Raw genomic sequence first — 6,829 nt, forward strand, 5'->3', positions numbered from 1 at the left:
CGTGCGTGCGTGTGTGTGTGTGTGTGGTGATGAGAGTCCTTGAGTGAGTGGGTGAGAGAGAGAGAGAGAGAGAGAGAGAGAGAGGGAGACAGAGGAGATAAATAAGGACGTCAGCACGTATGCACGCAGCGCGTAGCTACATACGGTACTACGTCAGCACGTATGGGTTACGCTCCCACGGTACTGTGTCAGCACCATCGACTTATATAAGATGGTTCATATTATAACTCAATGGTCAGCAGCACGTACGCCTAGCCTTTCTTCAGAAGCCTTCCTGAGTCTGTTTTTGTGAGGCAGCGTCCTCGTGTCGTTTCTTGGCGTGAGCCTGCGGCCCGTGACAAGATGTAAGTAGATATTTTAACTGTGTATATGAATGCTGTTTTTAGTTGCGTTGGGAGGTGCAATAAGTAAATGTCCTGTCACGTTATAGTGGGCGCATTGGCTGCCAGTGCGAGGACGCCATTAGGAGGACAGCCAGCGCTGTGTGGTGCGGGCTCACGGGTACGTTCATATTCTGTGCCTGCCCTTGAATGTATCTTTATTGTGTGTTTCATGCTGAGGGCTGTTGATGTATTTCAATGTATTTCTCTGTGTTGTTGGTAGGTGGAGGTCCTCACTGTTATTCATTCATCCTGTTGATTCCTGGCTTTGCACAACGGAGGCAATCAGGGTTGGGTAGGTTACTTTTAAATAGGAATCCCTTAAAGTTACTTGTTACTTGTTAAAAATTGTACTTAGTAAGGGCCTGTGTCCACCTGGCGTCTTTTCCTCAGGTCCAGCGTCTATTTTCAATTGTTTCCAATGGGAGGAGAGCGTATGCGAGCGCACACGGACGTGTAGAGAAAGTGCAGAGCGCCCAGCGTCTTTTTTCGGCGTTTTTGTGCGCCGACTCCCAGCGCTTCCAGCTGAAAATATTTTAACTTTTCAGAAAGACGCTGGTGTCGGCTGCTCCTTTTCTGGTAACTAATCATATGGAAAAACTATCGCAACAGAGACAGAACGGCTCAATTGTGGGAGCAGATCGGCTAGACACTTAATATTTCTGGTGAGTGTTGTGCTTACTGCTTTTAATAGCGTAGCCTACCTGTGTTGTAAGCTTGCTAGCTGTCAGCTATCAAGCTGAACTAACGTTACTTGCAGACTGCTTCCTTGTATATTGTGCGCTGGGATCAGCGTTCCCCAGCGCACTCCCAGCTTTTAACGTCGGAAAAAGAAGCTAGGTGGACACAGGCCCTAACGCTGGAGGCAATACATGCAGTATGTTAGTCTGTCATACATTAAGATCCGCTGGTCTCATGCTCAATACTATATGTGGAAATGCAGTTTGAGAAATGACAGTTTTATAATGCTGTGCTTTGCTTTGTTTTTGTGTAGGAGATCTATGTCACTGTTTATATAACTGCAAATGTAATAAACTAGTGTTTCAAAGTTGATTCGCCAACTGAAACCTGTGTCAAAATAAACCACAGTGAACTGAGAAAAGTGAATTTACTCTGCGTCTTCCTTTCTGGAAAAGCCATTGGGCAACTGTTACATTACAACAGTGTGAAAAGCATGACATCACATTTGATAACCTCAGGGCAGTGGCCGGTGTCTGCAGCCTCCTGACCGTGTGCTCCTCCTCTGGTTTCAGCTCAACCCAAGCATCAGCTCATTCCAGCGGCGCTTCGTCAGCGAAATCAAGAGATGCGAGGATATGGAGAGGATTCTGGGTAAGACAGCGCAGCAGCCGGGGACGCATCACGTGGGCGTACACCTGGGCAAAGTGTCATCTAGACCGCACACAGCTGACTGGCTGATCCAGTGCTGCAAAAAAAAAAACTCAGAGACCTAGACGTTGTTCATTTGGCTTCATGTCAAAACAGTTTGCCATCTGTGAGTGAGATACTGAGTTCACCCGAGAGCAGTGGTTCTCAAAGTGGGGCCCGGGGGCCTTGAGGGGGTCCCCGGCAAAAATGGCGATCATTTATTTATTGTCACTAATGCCATCCATAAGTGACACAATGCTATAACATAACAATAACATATGCTATGTTATATTATATAACACTACACTGTACTAATTCATGAACTTCTAAAATGTATGATTTGTAATAGAGTGAGCTGATTCACTCTCTTTTTGTCTTGTTGTTATAATTATTAGCAATGTTACTGTATTATGTTTTATTGTTTATTGTTATGTGTTTGGACCCCAGGAAGAGTAGTCTCACCTTGGTGCAGACTAATGGGGATCCACAATAAACAATAAACAATGACAGAATGTATGACTAGTACGGTCATGGGTTTCATACACTTCTTTCTGTAATAAAACATCTAAAAGCAAAATAATCATATCAGATGGGGGACCGGACCCTGGGACTAAATCTTATCAAATGGGGGTCCGTGGTCTAATATGTGTGTTTAGGGGTCCTTGACGTGAAAATGTTTGAGAACCACAATGCACTACAGATGACTAGTGGAAACATTGTAGCTTTAACTTGCTTTCATGTTTCATTATTCACTTATAATATGTTTGCTATACTTTCTCTGTGGACAGGATACCTTTTGAGAGAGATCCAAAAGGCCAACATAGCCGTTCCAGAAGAAGATGAAAGTCCAGTCGCCCCTCCGCCCAAACAAGTCCTCGAGATCATGGTCAATTTGCTGTGTGTTGTGGCAAAATTGTGAGTGAAATGTTGCATTGTCTCCCCTGATTCTAAGTCTAAGGCTTTATTAATTAATAGAAAAAGCTTCTGCTGTGGATTTTTAGCTCAAACAAGCATTGCACCACTGAAGTAAAGAACATGTTACATGACATTGACATTTTCGAAAATAAAAAACAGTTTTGACAATCATGAGTGGTTCATTAAATATTTAGTAGGCTCAGGTCTGAGTGCCAAAGGGGTGCCAAAGTCACCCCCTCTCCCTCTTCATGGGATTTCATCCGCCATTCATTTTTCCATAAATCTTGCTTAAAATGCTTATAAAAATTGTTTTACTTGCTCAAACCAAGCGATTCGACTATACTTAGAATCAGGGGAGACAATACAACATTTCACTCACACACAAAAAAAAATATATATATATTTTTTTTTTACATTTTTTTTTTTTTGAATTTCGACTTTCAATAATAAAAGTCGACCTTGATAATAACGATTATTCGAAAATTCGAAATTCAATGCCCATCCCTACTCTGAGACCCACCAGTGGTTGAGAATGGCTGTATTCGGCTATGTAAAATTGGTAGGCTTTTTCTGTCTCGATCAAATCTGCACTTGTGTGTCTTGTGCTTTTGCTGATGCTTGTCCAGACTCATGTCATTCTGTTCTTATGGTTGATTGTTGATCAGTTAGATCTAGTTAGGGCCATTCTCTGTAGAGTCTGATGTGATAAGGCCTGTATAGATATTAGATCACACATGGGCAAAATACGCGGGCGCCACCTGTGTGGCCCGCGATGGAATTGCACCCAAAAAATTTTTTTTTTACAGTGCACCGGAACGCAACATGTCCAAATGTTCATGTCATTCTGGCCAATACTCCACTTCTGTTATAGCATTTCAGTCTGGAATATGGAATATATTTCAATAATCTTTATGACTAAAAGGCTACATTGAAGTAGAAATTTAAATAACTCAAATAACTCATTGGTTTTGGATTTATTTAACTTCAAGACTGCATTTTTGTTCGTGTGACCCTCAACACAGGCTTTGATCATCCCGGGACACTTACTGATACTTATGCTTAAATTAACCCACTCATATTCTGATTTATTTCAAGAAAAACATTTCAGCTAGTGGAAATTCTAATTGGCTGGTAACTTTAAAATCTAGCAGCCATATTGGCAGGTGGTCAAAAAAGTTTATTTCAAGCCCTGAGAGCAGGTGGTGACATAGGAGTGAGTGAGAAAAGGATCAAATTTTGGTGGTTAAGACTGAATAATGACATCACAATTGTTAATTTAAAATGAGTTATTACTCTAAACCTGGCTTCAAATGCACCAAATTTTTTGCGCTGGCGCCGTTCGGCCCTCAGCAAAACCTGGTAGCGAGGACATTTTTTGTGGCCCTCTCTATCACCAAAGTTACCCATCCATGGGTTACGGCATGACAATATTTGTTCGGCCCCCGGCAACAATCTGGGTTTCTCATGTAGCCCCCCATGAAAAATAATTGCCCACCCCTGTATTAGATGAACAAACTTGAAACCTTGTTGAGCGCAGGTTTGGAGCACTTCAGAAGCAAGTGTGTTCAACGTGTCTCTGTTTGACAGCTCCCTACACCATCATCACGTTCCCCTTCCTGTTCGCCGTGATGTTCGGTGACCTTGGGCACGGGGCGGTAATGACGTTCTTCGCCCTGTGGATGGTGCTGACGGAGAAGAAGCAGAGGAAGAAACGATCCAGTAACGAGGCAGGGACTGCTTTTCCCCCTCTCATCTGTCACGTGGTGTTTTGTTGTTGTTCATCTCTTTCTCATGGATGGTTTTTTGTGTTGCCCCTCAGGTCTGGATGATGTTCTATGATGATGTTCCTAAATCAGCAGTGGACGTGAGTCCTCAAAACAAATAATAATAATTAATGGTGTGTATATGCGTCATTTTTTTTTCTCTTTGACACCTCCATGTTTACGTTGCAGAAATGAAACCCTCCAAACAAACGCTTTGCTGACGTTAGACCCCAATATCAGTGGCGTGTTCACGGGACCCTACCCATTTGGCATCGATCCTGTGAGTAAATCAGATGATACTGCACCTCACAATACAGTCTAAAACAGAGGTTCTCAAATGTTTTTTAGCCAAGGACACCTTACAAGATAGAAAATATATCGGGGACCCCCTCATTCAGATTTGTGATTTTGGGCTAAGCTTAATTGTTTCCACGGTAACGTGCTCGACTTTTAAATTGATAGGTTTGTTAGATTAGAATGTAATCCATGAACCATTTTAGATTTAAAACATAAAATATTTTTGTTGAACTATGAAGCTTTTGCATACACAAAAAGTTTGTATTTTTATTTTCGTGAAAACTTTTCGCAGACCCCCTGGCAAAGTGCCACGGACCCCCATTTGAGAACCACTGGTCTAAAAGGCCCTTACACACCAAGAGTCATTTATTTGTGCGATTTATTCGCACGTCAGTATTATACCTATGTCCAGTCAATGCAACCGTGCATATCAACGGCAAAATTTCACTGAACTAATTTGTGGCACGTTTTTTCCCCCGGGTTTTAGCAAAGTTTCCACCTGTGACATGAACAGCTCTAGATAGGTAGACATAGACAAAAATAACATGTAGGGGGGGGGGGGTACGGTGGTGCAGTGGTAAGCGCTGTCTCCTCACAGCTCGAAGGTCCTGGGTTCGATTCCCACCTGGGACGCTGTGAACGCTGAAGGAATGCGTGCCCGTCCGCATGTCCTCGAGTGCCCACCGCCCGGGTGGGGTCGTCAAAAGGGCCTTTCTGTGTGGAGTTTGCATGTTCTCCCCGTGCCTCCCGGGGGCTTCCTTCATATAGGAACCCCCTTCACCAAAACATGCAATATCCTGGTTGCTGATGTGGTGCCTCCTCTGGTCGTGAGGGAGGGGAACTCGTTGGAATAGCGTAATCCTCCCACGTGCTATGTCCTACCGATTAAGCTTCCTCTGTCAGGTGAAAAGAAGCGGCTGGCTAACTGCCCATGTCTCGGAGGAAGCATGGAGCCAGTTTTCGGCTCTCCCCAGATCGGCAGAGGGTGGAGCAGCAACCAGGATAAATATAAATTAGCACTAATGGGGGGGGGGGGATATATAAAAAAAAAAAACGTGTAGGCAATGATACTGTGATGGAGTCATGACTATAGGCAGCTACATAGGCGAGTTATATTTGTATGTGCATATTGGTAACCACAGGACCTGACACAAGTCACATCTACAAACTTGATTCAGAGGGAAATCACAAATGTCTCGATTATGAAATGACATCAAGTGATTCACTCTTGAGTTATAAAATGCTATATTAGCTTCATTATCCCACTCCTCCTGGCACACATTTTGAACCAAGTTAGCTCGCCAAATGCGCTCAGCTTACCAAATGCACACCGCGGACACTGTTAAAACTGGACTTATTTATTATTACTTGTGATATTATTTGACCTCAGACAAACGGATAGCCGGTGTTCTGGGTCACTGGGCTCTCTGGGACTCAACGCTGTCCCACAGACATCCTGAAGTAGGTCGTGGTTTCAGCTCCTGTACCAAGCAGTGGAACTCTCCATGCTCTCTCCTCTCCTCAGAAGTCTTCTTCGCTGCTTGATGTTCACTCATTTTTCACGCCGCAATTATTTGCTTAGAACCGATTTAATTTAACCGCAAAATTGCGTCTCGTTTTGTGCGAATATTTTTGGACAAATAATTTGCCCGCGAATTATTCTGACTTTTTCTGAACGTTTATTTGTGTCGCTCTTGGTGTGCAACGACCTTTACTCACTCTTTTTGTCATATCATCTTCACTGATCTCAGTTTCTTTCTGCTCTTCTGGCAGATATGGAACATGGCGACAAATCGCCTGTCCTTCCTGAACTCTTACAAGATGAAGATGTCCGTCATTATCGGTGTCGTACACATGAGCTTTGGAGTGGTGCTCAGTGTCTTCAACCACCTGTGAGTGACTAGAGCCCCAAGTCCCTGGCACTTTCATTATGTCACTATTGTTACACACACACACACACACACACACACACACACACACACACACACACACACACACACACACACACCAGGGTAGGAAATTAATGTTTTTTTAACAAGGGCTTTTTTTGCCCCTGTAAAATATTTTGTATTTTAAAAAGATAATTTTCGATCATTTCCAGGGACT

General features: G+C 43.3%; 1 pseudogene across 1 annotated transcript in view; it reads left to right on the forward strand.

Moving 5' to 3' along the window:
- The window catches only part of LOC310778695 (V-type proton ATPase 116 kDa subunit a 2-like), a 54,938-nt pseudogene extending 48,319 nt beyond the window's left edge, over positions 1-6,619 (forward strand). Inside the window, exons 16-19 of the transcript in view lie at positions 1,634-1,712; positions 4,251-4,390; positions 4,483-4,527; positions 6,497-6,619. The product of the transcript in view is annotated as a V-type proton ATPase 116 kDa subunit a 2-like (transcript). The remainder of the gene's footprint in view (positions 1-1,633; positions 1,713-4,250; positions 4,391-4,482; positions 4,528-6,496) is intronic.
- The last annotated feature ends 210 nt before the right edge of the window (positions 6,620-6,829 follow it).

The sequence above is a fragment of the Poromitra crassiceps genome (assembly GCF_964638095.1).
Source record: "Poromitra crassiceps genome assembly, chromosome: 6".
NCBI classification, from domain to species: Eukaryota; Metazoa; Chordata; class Actinopteri; order Beryciformes; family Melamphaidae; genus Poromitra; species Poromitra crassiceps.